A 14274-nucleotide genomic window follows, 5' to 3' on the forward strand; every position below is an offset into this window, starting at 1 on the left:
TGAAACTATGCATGTGATATGGAGGATCCTTTTTTGGATCGATCGGATGAATCAGTCTAAAAACATTGACATGGAGTAAGTTGAATTAGCAAATGTTTATGATCTTCAAACTTTTAGATCTTCTCATTTCCTGTTCAAAGTCAAAACCAATAAATCACATTTAATTTTGAAAACAAAAAGATGGTGCCTGGAAAGAAAGGTTTTTCTTTGTGAAACACAACTCCATATAATGTCAATCTCCTACCAACAAACAGGGTTAAAAAGGGTAGGATTTTATTTAATTAAGATAAGTATCCTGAAATTCACGCTTCCTTCTTTTTTTTTTTTTGATGCAGCTTTCAAGTTCTAGGAAGTCGTCTAGCTGTAGAGGGTATTGAGGAGAAGGTTAAAAGATTTCTCACTTTTCCTGAGGCTGAAAGATCTTTTAAGCTTGACCATTCCAGCTTCCAAGAAGGTTCTTCCATATCTATTCTAATGTCTACAAGTATGGATCCTTCTTTTTATTTGTTTCATTTTAGGGATCTTGAACTGATGAGGATTCTTTCAGTTTTCAGGATCCAAGGCTATACATTCCAACATTCGCTTCTCCTTCTCGAAACTTGATGAGGCCATGTCTAGTGGTTAGCTCGCAGTCAGGAAGCAGAAGACATCATTCTAGAGCACGCCTTGAAGATCAAGGAGGTAATTGTTGAGGTTAAGGGCAGTGTCGTCTTAGCCATCTGGGAGACAAAGATTAAGTTGGCGGAGTATACAACGAACAATCCTATGTGCTCATGACATTCTTAATACGATAGTGAGTTTTGACATGTATGGTATGTGTTTCAAAATAATTTCTTAATTTGGTAGAAGTTGTAAGTAGTGCAAGTTTTATTCTTTCAAGGAGAAATTACTTGGTTCAGGATCGAAGAGACTTTACATACATAGTAAATAGGTTGTTGTTCACCATCAAGATCCTTGGCCATAACTGATGGGTTTTATGCATAAGAACAATCCTATGTGCTCATACAAACCCTAATGCTTGGATCTAGGTTTCTCTATTGTACATGATTTGAATCCAAGACTTACAACCCTAGGTATATCATATAAAATTCGAAATCAACATCATAAGAACATATCTAAGTGTTTACCTCTTTCAAATAGCTTGAAATCCTTGTAGTCTTCTTGATCTTGAGCTTAGAGTCACAATTATAACTCCTCTAATGGTTCACAAACCCCATAAGCAAGAAGACAATATGAGAAAGGGTGAGAGATGCTAAAATCGGCCCTAGGGTTCTCTTGGAATCAAGTGTAGCCGATTTTCATAGCCTAGGGGTCTTATTTATACTGCAGGCTGCTAGGGTTTCAGTCTAAACCCTAATGGACATGTTAATCACCAAGCAGCCTAAGGAACCTTCTGGAATAAGGCCTTGGACGAAAATATGATGGATCCCCATCATAATTTCGTTCCCCCTTAAGTCCATTAAGTTTCCCAGCCCAAAACTCAGCTGTCATACATTTGATAGTTTATGCCCCTTTATTTAATTAATCTCTTTTAGTCACCAAATTAATTCTTAATTAATGTATGACCAATAAAAATTAAATATTTATGATTTCTCCTTTAATATATTATTCTTATAATATATTAATAAATCATAATATTCTCCCTCTCTCCTTAAATTACCTTGTCAAGTTGCTTTGGTGAAGGCAACCCAAAAGGACCATGCACAACCGTGTCAAGTACATACCAAATATAGTTATAGGCTTAGACACTAATCCAACAGTCTCCCACTTAGATAAGTCTAGCAACTACATCTCACATGCGACTTCAGAATCCGTTTAGCAATCGTAGCTCTTATACGTCGCTGTCAACTCTGATCAGCAACTTGTCCTTCAAATAAGGGATCGTATATCCTCTGTTCTAGATATCATGCTGACAATGCTTATTGTCCAGCATTTGTTACTTGATATCTGACTTGTTTGACATTGAATTTAGTTGAACACATCAACTTCATTCCGACGGGGCCCGACACATAAGTCAAACCAAATCATCAAGTGGCCAAGATATCACCTTTGTTCTCATAGAATAAAAGTAACAGATTAACTACGAGTCATATGCGTCTATTATTTACCAATTGAATCATGCACAACAATGTGTTTTATAACATCAAGTTACTAATGCGTTTACACATCATCAATGCATAACCAACCAGCAAACAACAACCATATCTCTAAGTTTTAAGACTATATGATATTATCGCTTTGCGGTCACTTAAAGTAAAACACCACAAAGTGATACCAGCAAACGCGGGTTTATTCCAATGCTCAAATCATATTCATAAGCACTCATGAACTTTGTAGCAAACCTTTGCTATGCCCAAAACCTTTTGGACAATCTACAAACAATTCATGACAGTCGTCATTCATATCTACTTCCAAAATATGAGCGACTGTGGACTGTTTGAATAATCCTATCATTCAGGAAGTCAAAACATGCAAAATTGAAACAATAGATAAATAACCAACACAAGATAGTAGCTTTACTCATAATTAACACAACTTTATTTATTCATCAAATGTCAAGTACAAAATATCTATTACACGTTTCCTATTTAATCCAAACTTATATCATCCTTCAGCCCAATGCTCCTAGCGTGCTGCAAGTGTTTGAGTACCCTACTCAGTCCCTTCGTAAGGGGATCTGCTGGGTTTTATTTTGATGATACCCTCTTCACAACGAGGAGTCCCTCTTCTACCCGATGTCTGATAAAATGGTACTTTCTGCCGATATGTCGAGATCTACCATGATCTCTAGGTTCCTTAGTTAAGGCAACCGCTTCTTCATTATCACAGAAAATTTCCGTTGGCTCTTTATGGATGGCATAACTCCAAGGTCTCCAATGAAGTTATTCAACCATATAGCATCCTTTGATGCTTCGCTCGCTGCAATGTACTCTGATTCGCACGTTGAATCAGCTATGGTCTCCTGCTTGGAACTTTTCCAAGTCACTGCTCCTCCATTTAGGGTAAAGACCCAGCCCGACTGCAATCGGTAATTATCCTGATCCGTCTGAAAACTAGCATCACTATACCCTTAGGTCATCACTCCCACCGAGGACTAGAAACCATTCCTTGGTCCTTCGTAGGTACTTAAGAATATTCTTAACTACGATCCAATGAGCTCTACCAGGGTTCCTTTGATATCTACTGACCATGCTCAAAGCGAAGGCCACATCAGGGCGAGTACAAGTCATAGCATACATGATAGAGCCTACTGTGGAAGCGTAAGGTACTCGGCTCATATCAGCTATCTCTGCCTCGGTACTCAGGCTCTGAGTCTTACTCATCTTGGTATTGCTTTGGATTGGCAACTCCCCTTTTTTGGAATTCTCCATACTAAAACGCTTTAGTACTTATATCCAAGTATGTATCTTGACTGAGTCCTATCAGTCTCTTTTCCCTGTTTCTTACTATCCTTATTCCCAGAATATATGTAACAACCCGAAGTTGTTCATCGCCGAAAACCCATTCTACCCGTATAACTCGTCGGGGATCGAAATGTCCCGATATCGTTTTTGGGTTTAGTTAACTAAAATTATATGTTTATTATCATTCAATGAGGGTCCAAATCATTTAGGAACTCATGAATTTAGCCCAAAACATTTATTTCGTAAGTTTTAGAAATATCCTCGTCGGGTGACGGAAACTCAATCGGGTGCGACCTAAAGCTTCGTTTAAGTCCGGTATCGGGTAGAATTCCACCGTGTCCAAGTTTTAGGAACTATATAAACATGTTTAACCTTTCATTTGAAGCTTTTTCCTTCTCTCTCTACTCTCTCTCAAACCTCTCTCCTAAATCCAAAGATTAAGGGTCCAAAACTCAATTTTAAGGCCTCAAATCCCTAAGGTACCTTCCTAGCCTTAATCTATAGCATATTTGGCTTCCAAATTCGACATTTAATCATGAAATGGGACAACATATGTGAATTTACGGCCCAGGAGGCTGCCTAGGCCGTAAACACCAATTTGAAGGGTTTTAAGCCCTTAAACTCCTTCCTAAACTCATTTGGACTTTAGATATGGCTAAGGGACTTCAAGATATGGACTTAGAACATTTAAAACATGAATTTTGAAGACTTTGAAGGAGTTTACGGCCAAGGCACAAGCTTGGGCCGTAAACTCATATTTAAGGGGTTTTCTTGACCTTAAACCCTTCCAAATCACTAGTATGGCTTAGATATGAATTATAGAATATTGATTCTAGCATTTGGACACTTGAAACATGATTTTTGGGGGATTTAGGTGTGTTTACGGCCAAGGCATGTGCTTAGGCCGTAAACTCCTCAAATCATGGCATAAATTCAATTCTAAGGTGTTAGAAAGCCATCCAACACCACCAAAAGCCTTGGAATAAATCATAGGACCAACCAAAAATAGTTTAAGGGCCTTAAACACATTATTTGTGATATTTCTAAGAGTTTACGGCCAAGGCTTGTGCTTGGGCCGTAAACTCCTTGATTCGTGGTGTTAGAATGCTAACTAAACACCCCTAAAGCCTTTAGATGAATTTTAGAAGCCCTTCCATGCAAGTTTTAAGCCTTAAATCATATTATATCACCCTATAGAAGAGTTTACGGCCATGAGGGGGTCTCATAGGCCGTAAACTCCATAAATCCCTCATATGTCCCATAAAAACTCATGTTAGGCATTGGAATAATTCTACCAATCACATGTGATTTGTTCTAGCTCCATTTAACACCATTTTCATGAGAAAATAGGAGTTTACGGCCATGAAGCCATGCTAGGCCATAAACTCCCATAAGTGGGTCTATTTGATGTTTTAAAATCATTCCAAGTCCTTAAACCAAGTCTAGAAATTATCTCCTAAGTGTTTGAAGTTATTTAGCACCATAAACCACCCCCACCATGAGTTTACGGACGTAAACTCATGGGGAATGGGTGTTTTAGACCAAAAACTCTTATATTAGTTTACTCATGGGGAGTAAACTCAAGTCCCAAGTCCCTAGTGTCATTTCACGTCCTTAAACGCCACCCGGGTCCCTCCAAACACTTGTATCGGAGTGTTTTCGCGACTTGATGCAAGTGTCCCTAACATATAAATAAACTAAGTCCTAATTAGATACAAATGTGTATCTTTACATTTTAATTAGGAACCTCGTATATTTACAAGCCCCGGGTCAACTCTTAGCATCCAAATCGACATACTTCTCGTCCGGTGAGTTCATACCCCTACGCCTTTTTCCGTGTTTTTCAATGTTTTCAGGGGGGAATACAAGCAAACTATAACTGTTTTCAAATCATAACATTGATATGTTTCAAATAATATCTGGCAAATTTATAAACACATTTACTCCTTATGTATTATGTTGAGCATAAGGAATGATTTATCAATTACAACTAAATGGATTTTAGTTAATAAAATAATCAAACTAATCAAATTATTATGGGAATAATTTGGGGTTCTATATTTCTCTTTATATCAGGTACTGATATCTGTATAAAATTATTTGATAAACTATGTCTGATTCAGTTTATCTCCGTATCATTTGAATGTATTGCCAGATAGTTTCTTGTATCTAACTATTTTCACTACATCATGTCTTGAAATCTTTGTATGCCTGGTATCGTATGAGAATCCTGTGAATAGTTTAATACTAGCTTGTGAGATAGTCACTACCCTTTATGGATGATCAAGTAAATCCTCTCCGGAAGTGTAACCAGAGTCTCCTGGAGGGAGAGCGAGGAATTTGTGAATAGATCTATTCGGGACTGACAATCCCACACCTTAACTGCTAGCTACAGTTAGGCGGGCACGCCTGAGGTGACAAATTCTGTATATCGTCCGACGTCTGACTAACGTCAAGGAGGTCTCGTTGTCGTATCAGTATGGTTACCCGACTCACAATACGTATTAATATAAACTTATTCACAGCTAGGATTTCGTTTAGAATCTATATCTTGTTCGGGATGATAATCCCATGGTCTTGTATCTATATCTCGTTCAGGATGGTAATCCCATGGTTTTAAATCTATATCTCGTTCGGGATGGTAATCCCATGGTTTTAAATCTATATCTCGTTCGGGATGGTAATCCCATGGTTTTAAATCTATATCTCGTTCTGGATGGTAATCCCATGGTTTTAAATCTATATCTTGTTCGGGATGATAATCCCATGATCTTGTGTCTAAATCTCGTTTCGGGATGGTAATCCCATGATCTTGTGTCTATATCTTGTTCGGGATGATAATCCCATGATTTTATCAATCTATCATATATCTAGTTTCGGGATAGTGATCCCATGGTTTTATCAAGCTATCTTATATCTATTTTCGGGATAGTGATCCCATGGTCTTTATCGAATTATCTTATAACTGGTTCGGGATGTTAGTCCCAAGGTTTTCAAAATACTTTCTATCTACAGTTCGTCTAAATTATAGTTTTGTATATTAAACTATACTCTGTGTTATTCAATCAATCTTGCATTTAGGAAGATATGGGATTTTCCTGGGGTTAACTTATAACTTGTAATAGAACTGTAACAAAAGATAACTTAACTACTTTACATAAGAAAATATGGGATTTTCTTGGATATCAAACCTTTTCAGAAAACTAAAGGAAACCGATACATTTTCACAAAACAAAACCGCTTATGAACTCACCAGCTTTATGCTTATTTTCAAACTGCTTGTATTCTCAGGTCCAAGTTAGACAGGTACCCAGTGATCTCTTTTGTTGAAGACGGAGTGCATGGAAGACTCGTCTCTTTTGTTCATATGATATACGTATAACTTTTGTACAATTTACTTTTGAACCAAATGGAAACTTTCATATATATGTAATGTAATGGTTGTTTACTGTGATTACTATGTACATTGGATTTGATACTCAACGTGGAGTCAACCCCGAGAACGTTTCCGCCTTTGGTTTTCGGGGTGTGACAATATAAGCAGCCTCTCCGAGGTCCTTCATAGCGAAACATTTCCCAAGCCAGGACTTGACCTCCTGCAAGGTTGGGACGTCGTTTCCTATGAGCAGTATGTCATTGACATACAATACGAGGAAGCTCACTATACTCCCATTGGCTTTGACATATACACAAGATTCATCTTCGCTTCGCAGAAAGCCAAACTCTTTAACTTTCTCGTCAAAGCAAAGATTCCATCTGCGAGATGCTTGTTTCAATCCATAAATGGATTTCTCAAGCTTGTATACTCTATTTGGATGCTTCGCATCGACAAAACCCTCTGGCTGATTCATGTAAACACCCTCAGCCAACTTTCCATTAAGGAAAGCGGTTTTCATGTCCATCTGCCATATTTCATAATCATGAAACGCAGCTATTGCGAGCATTACCCTAATAAACTTTATCCTAGCAACTGGTGAGAAGGTCTCATCATAGTCAACTCCGGGAGTTCAAGTAAAGCCCTTTGCAACCAATCGCACTTTATAAGTATGCACTTTCCCATCCATGTCCGTCTTCTTCTTGAAGATCCACTTGCACCCGACTGTCTTACGACCCGATACATTTTCAACCAAATTCCAAACCTGGTTGTCGTACATGGACTGAATCTCATTGTCCGTCGCCTCTTTCCATTTAGCAGACTCTGGGCCTGCCATGGCTTCCTTGTAGCTGCTAGGTTCGTCCAAATTCATTAGTGTTTCATCACTAATAAACATATCCCCTTCACTAGTAATATGCAAACCATAAAACTAGGGTTGACCACTAACCTTACTAGTACGTCTAAGAGGTAAGGACTCGTCAATGGGCTCAACAGGAGTTTCGTCCTCGGGTTGAGTACCAGCGTCAGAGGTTCCTTCATCGCTTTGATCTTGAATCTCTTCAAGTTCAATTTTCCTCCCAGTGTCTTCTTGGCTTATCAATTCTCTTTCTCGGAAAACTCCTCTTCTAGCAACAAAAACAACATTGTCACTCGGTCTATAGAAAAGATAGCCAAAAGACTTCTGCAGGTAGCCGATGAAATAACACTTCTCACTACGAGGTTTGAGCTTGTTGTGAGTCTCTCGTCTTACGAAAGCCTCATAACTCCAAACCTTAATATGTGCCAACGAGGGAGCTTTCCCTGTCCACATCTCGTGAGGAGTCTTGGCAACCTTCTTGGTGGGAACTAAGTTAAGGATATGGGCGGCAGTTTCTAAGGCATACCCCCAGAAAGCTATTGGTAACAAAGTCCGACTCATCATAGAACGAACCATGTCCAACAAGGTCTGATTACGTCTCTCAGCCACACCATTCAATTGTGGCGTTCTGGGAGGCGTCAATTGCGAAAAAATTCCGCATTCTTTTAGATAGTCGTGAAACTCAAGACTTAGGTACTCTCCTCCTCGGTCTGACCGAAGCATCTTGATTTTTCTGCCCAGCTGATTCTCCACTTTATTCTTAAACTCTTTGAACTTTTCAAAGGTTTCCGACTTTTGCTTAATTAAGTAGATATATCCATATCTACTATAGTCATCCGTAAAAGTCACGTAGAAACGGCAAGCATCCCTTGTGGGGGATCTAAAGGGCCCACACACATCAGTGTGTATGAGATCCAATAGATCCTCACCCCTTTCACAAGTGCCAGTAAAGGGTGACTTGGTCATCTTCCCAAGTTAACAAGAATCACACATCCCTAAGGTCGAATGACTCCGACACTCCATCCTTTTTGAGTTGGGCTATGCATTTCTTGTTGACATGGACAAGGCGACAATGCCACAAGCATGCTTTGTCTAGACTAGTAGACGAATCAATATTCAAAACATCATTTCCTAAATTATCAACAACCATCACAGATTCATAAATCTCATTACAAGGTAATTCATTGAAATAAAAGACACCATTCAAATAAACATTAATAGAACCATTACTATTATCAAAAGAATATCTGAAACCTTGTCTAAACAATCCATGAAATGAAATAATGTTTCTTTCCATATCTGGCGAATAACAGCAATTATTTAAATCTAGCCCTAACCCAGTACTCAACACTAAAGAATAAACTCTGACTTTGGTCATAGCCGACAATCTTCTGTTTCCCATAATCAAGTTCATCTTTCCATGTTCCACTTCCCTACTTCTTTTTAGGCCCTGCAAATCAGAACAAATGTGGAATCCACACCCTGTATCAAGAACCCATGAAGTAGCAAATGATGAGTTTTTAGATTTAATAGAATACATACCTGAAAAGGTTGGCTTAGTCTTCCCATCCCTTATATTTTGCATATACTTAGGGCAGCTTCGTTTCCAGTGACCCTTTTCGTGGAAATAGAAGCACTTTGCTTCCTTGGGATCGAAGGAGGGTTGAGCGGGTCCTGCTTTGGTCCCACTTAAGGACGAACCATCACGGGGCTTTCCCTTTTGGTGGCTCTTACATGGAGCCTTCCTCTTTTTACCCTTTCCTTGACTTATTGCCATCACGGGAGCGGCCACAGCAGGGGATTGTGCAACAAATTTGTCTTTCAAGGTTACCCTCAGCAGTCCTCAACAGTCCTTGGAGCTTTCTCAAAGAGACCTCCTCCTTGTTCATGTGGTAGGTCATTCTGAACTGGTTGTCGCAAGATGGCAAGGAGTGGAGGATTATGCTGATAGCCAAATCCTCATCAAACTTAACATTAAGTTTGAGAAGACGATCAACATACCTCTGTATTTTCTGCAAATGAGAGGTTAGGGATTCTCCGCTACCCATCTTAGCAGTGATCATGTTAGTAATGATCTCATAGCGCTCTTGCCCCGCGCTCTGGTGATACATGTCCAACAAATCCTGATGCATTTCATACTGATACATGTCCGCATAGGACTTTTGGAGTTCGAGGTTCATGGTGGCCAGCATGATGCAATGAACTTTCGTAGCATCACGCTCGTGGGCCTCAAAGGCGGACAACTCTTCAGGAGTAGCAACATCTGGGATGATTTTTTCAAGCTTTTCATCGAGGACATATTCTTTGTCCTCGTAGCGTGTGATCATGCGAATGTACCTCATCCACTCGTTGAAGTTTGACCCATCAAATGCTACCTTTTGACATAGGTTCATCAACGAGAATGACCCAGAAGCGTCGTTTTTGTTGTTTGCAGACATCTGAAAAAGAAAGGAACAAAGTTTGATTAGAAATGAGTCCCTAATTAAACACCCAAATGAGAAATTAGGGCTAGTACCCAACAACATTATTTACAACTTAGAAAGGGACGTCGTACTCTAAAAGTAAATAATTTCAAGGTAAGGGAATGACGATTCACTAATTCTCACCATGAAAAACGAAAAAGAGATTTAGGTTTTAAATGTATTGAAAACTCCTAGATCTTTGAGATTCATTGAACTTTTCAATGGCATGTTTAAATCTTGATATGCACTTCAAATTTGCGACTGGGATGCTGAGGATCACAAACAAGTTGTGAATAACCATGCGAATCAACATGGTGCACTCAATGTCTCTATCACCTAATCAATGTGGTGGTAAACCACACACGCTCCATTATCTATGACAAACATCGAGTCACCCTTCACTACCAATGGCATTCCCAAATTAGTGTGTCGGTTAACCACACACGCTCCACCAACGATTAACAAGGGTACAAAGTGCAACTCCATGGATTAGCATCCATTTTCACATTTTACCCTAAAGTAACTAAGATTGGGAATTTGTAAAACATGTAGTTACTTTGTATCTTACATTATACTTTTAATGTGGAGAGGATTGCCCTATCTTACCCATTCGGCTAACGACCCTCCACCTGTCAAGCAAGCGGTGGGTGTGAGTGTACACCCATTAAGTGCCATTTTATAGGCAGTAACCTTATACCCACCATATAGACTGGCTTCGTGAATGAGGCCTACTAACGGTAAGACTAGCATTTTAAGTTTTACATATATATATATATATATATATATATATATATATATATATATATATATATATATATATATATATATATATATATATATATATATATATATATATAATAGTATAGGGTTGAATTTTAAACTTGTAAAATTCTAAGGGGTTGAAATTTAAATTATTCAAGATTAAACTTTTAATCACAAAATTTAAATTTCAAAACTTAAGGAAAAGTTTTGAACTTTTCAAAACAAAAGTGATCAAATAACAAATAATTTAAATTAAACAATTAATTTCATAATTATCTATATTTGACCTAATCCAATTTTAGTCATAAGATAATTACCAAATAATTTAACTAGTCTATATTTATCATATAAACAACTAATATTCAAAAGATTTGAACTTATCTATTGTTTTGGCAGGGATAATCATGCAAATAATATTAAATTCATATTTTATCTTTCAAAAATGATTTACGCATCAATTCCATGTCAAAAAAGCAACAGAATCTCGAAATATCCTCTACCTGACACACAGAATCGCCGAGTCAGACCTGGACTCGCCGAGTAGGACCAACTCGCCGATTCCAGATACTGACTCGTCGAGTTGAGTCGGGAAGAGGAAAGAAGACACAATTTTCAATAAGCAAACAGTTAAAGCATTACATACAATTAAAACCAATCAAGGCTCTGATACCACTGATGGGTTTTATGCATAAGAACAATCCTATGTGCTCATACAAACCCTAATGCTTGGATCTAGGTTTCTCTATTGTACATGCTTTGAATCCAAGACTTACAACCCTAGATCTATCATATAAATTTCAAAATCAACATCATAAGAACAGATCTAAGTGTTTACCTCTTTCAAATAGCTTGAAATCCTTGTAGTCTTCTTGATCTTGAGCTTAGAGTCACAATTATAACTCCTCTAATGGTTCACAAACCCCACAAGCAAGAAGGCAATATGAGAAAGGGTGAGAGATGCTAAAATCGGCCCTAGGGTTCTCTTGGAATCAAGTGTAGCCGATTTTCATAGCCTAGGGGTCTTATTTATACTGCAAGCTGCTAGGGTTTCAGTCTAAACCCTAATGGACAGCTTAATCACCAAGCAGCCCAAGGAACCTTCTGGTATAAGGCCTTGGACGAAAATATGATGGATCCCTATCATAATTTCGTTCCCCCTTAAGTCCATTAAGTTTCCCAGCCCAAAACTCAACTATCATACATTTGACAGTTTATGCCCCTTTATTTAATTAATCTCTTTTAGTCACCAAATTAATTCCTAATTAATTTATGACCAATAGTAATTAAATAAATATGATTTCTCCTTTAATATATTATTCTTATAATATATTAATAAACCATAATATTCTCCCTCTCTCCTTAAATTACCTTGTCAAGTTGCTTTGGTGAAGGCAACCCAAAAGGACCATGCACAACCGGGTCAAGTACATACCAAATATAGTTACGGGCTTAGACACTAATCCAAAAATAACATCACTTATAGCATCTGAAGATACTAAAAGATGTTGGAAGAGTGGTTCCCCATTCGAAGATCCTTGTCCAGGACTCGCTTCTATTCCCCTCTCTGTGATCAGGCAACAAAGGAACTTGCCTGCCTTCATTCCAAAGTGATATGTGGATGAGTTCAGCTTCATATTGTATTCATCTAATATATTGAAGGCTTCTTCAAGATCTTCAAGGTGATCTTCATCTTTTCTGGATTTGACCACCATGTCATCAATGCAGACATCCATGGTGTCCCCCAGTTGATCCTTGAGCATCTGATTCATTAGTTTTTGGTTTGTTGCACCTGCATATTTAAGACCAAATGGCATAACAGTGTAACAATATATACATATGGGAGTTATGAAGGCAGTATCCTCTTGATCAGATGGTTCCATTTAAATTTTTTGAAACCCTTCTGAGGCATCCATGAATGTTAATAGTTCATGGCCTGTCGTAGCATCTATCATAGAATCTTTTTGAGGTAAAGGGAAAGGATCCTTAGGGCAAGACTTGCTAATATCCTTATAGTCCACACAACTCTCCATTTACCATTCTTCTTCTACACTACGACCATATTAGCTAGCCACCTTAGGAACGTGACTTCCTTGATCATCCCTATTTTGAGAAGTTTTTTCGCTTCCTCTTGAATCATAAGGTTCCTTTCAAGTGCAAACTTCCATCTATTTTAATGTATAGGTCTGAAAAAGGATCAATGTTAGGTTTATGAGTTATAATATTCTTATACATACATGTTGATGGGTTTTAAGCAAAACATCAATCCTATGGTGTACATGCAAACCCTAATAGCTTTCGGATCTAGTTTGTCTAATAAACATGCAATTGAATATCCAAAGCTATAAACCCTAGATCTATCAAATAAGAACTGAAATAAGGGTTTAGTAATTACCTTTGATTGTTATATTACAATAATAATCAATTCCTTGCATTGATTGGTTTTAGAAAGCTTAGTGCCTCAAGTGATGCACCTCTAATGGAGTCACAAACACCACTAAGCAACTAGATGAAGAAGGAGAAGAGAAGAGGCACCCAAAAACGTCTAGAAACCCTAAGGACTCAGTTACTCACGTTTTTGGGGCCTAAGAGGTCCTTTATATACTTGTGTGGGCTGCTAGGGTTTCAGTCAAAACCCTAATGGACAGCTTAAACACTAAGCAGCCCATGGAACCTTCTGGATAAGACCATGGACGAAAATATGATGGGCTCCCATCATAATTTAATTCACCCCTTGTTCCTTTAGCATTCCTTAGCCTAATAACTCAATTATCCAATAATTGCAGTCTAGTCCCCTATATTTAATTAATCTCTTTTAGCCACAGAATTAATTATCAATTAACTCTTGACTAATATTAATTAAACAATATGATTTCTCCTTTAATATATTGTTCTCATAATATATTAATAAATCATAATTAAACCTTTCTCATCTTAATTCATCCTACATATTGCTATGGTGAAGGCAACCGAAAAGGACCATGCTCATAATCGGGTCAAGTACATACCAGAATAGTTATGGACTTAGACACTAATCTAACAATCTTCCACTTGGATAAGTCTAATAACTATTTTCCATATGAATTCAAAACCTTATCAGCAATCATAGCTTTCAAAAGCCGATGTCAACTCTGATCTTATCAGATAGCATGTGCTTTAGATAAGGGATCATATATTCCTCCATTCTCAAGATATCGTATAGACATAAGACATGAATTTTAATCATTCTCTCTATACTTTTTCCCGACTTCCGATTTATGACGACCGACAACAGACTATAATTGAACACATCAACTTAGTCTTGTCTTGGCCAAGCGCTTAGGTGTCATCACTAAATCATCGAGAGGCCTACAGATATCGTTTTTATCCACTTTGGGCGAAAGGAATGGATAAACCTCAACTCAAATGCTCGCTTGC

This window comes from Lactuca sativa, chromosome 7 (assembly GCF_002870075.4).
Source record: "Lactuca sativa cultivar Salinas chromosome 7, Lsat_Salinas_v11, whole genome shotgun sequence".
NCBI classification, from domain to species: Eukaryota; Viridiplantae; Streptophyta; class Magnoliopsida; order Asterales; family Asteraceae; genus Lactuca; species Lactuca sativa.